We start from the raw sequence: 284 nt of genomic DNA on the forward strand, positions 1-284 counted from the left end.
GAGGCGAGGCTCCAAGGTACCGGAGGGGGTTCCGGCGTCGGCTTCTTCTTTTCCCCCCGGTGGTGCCAGGGCGCCTGGGAGTGGACCTGGGACGCCGGTTGTTTATGAAAATGGGGCTCCGTCTCCTGTGTGTACAGGGATCGTTTTTCCCGGGCGACTTGGGGTTTGGCTGTGCTCCCCTCCTCCCCGCGAAGTTGTTTTCTGCTGGTGGGTTGCTGTAACCCGATCCACTCTGTGGTCGCGTGTGTGTGTGTGTGTGTGTGTGTGTGTGTGTGTGTCTCGGG

The 284-nt window shown here is 61.3% G+C and overlaps 1 protein-coding gene across 1 annotated transcript in view; it reads left to right on the plus strand.

Moving 5' to 3' along the window:
• The window catches only part of GHR (growth hormone receptor), a 208,761-nt gene continuing 208,477 nt past the window's right edge, over positions 1-284 (plus strand). Inside the window, exon 1 of the mRNA XM_014547517.1 lies at positions 1-16. The gene's annotated coding sequence lies outside the window, so the exon portion shown is untranslated. The remainder of the gene's footprint in view (positions 17-284) is intronic.

Source organism: Myotis brandtii, unplaced genomic scaffold, assembly GCF_000412655.1.
Source record: "Myotis brandtii unplaced genomic scaffold, ASM41265v1 scaffold478, whole genome shotgun sequence".
Taxonomy (NCBI): domain Eukaryota; kingdom Metazoa; phylum Chordata; class Mammalia; order Chiroptera; family Vespertilionidae; genus Myotis; species Myotis brandtii.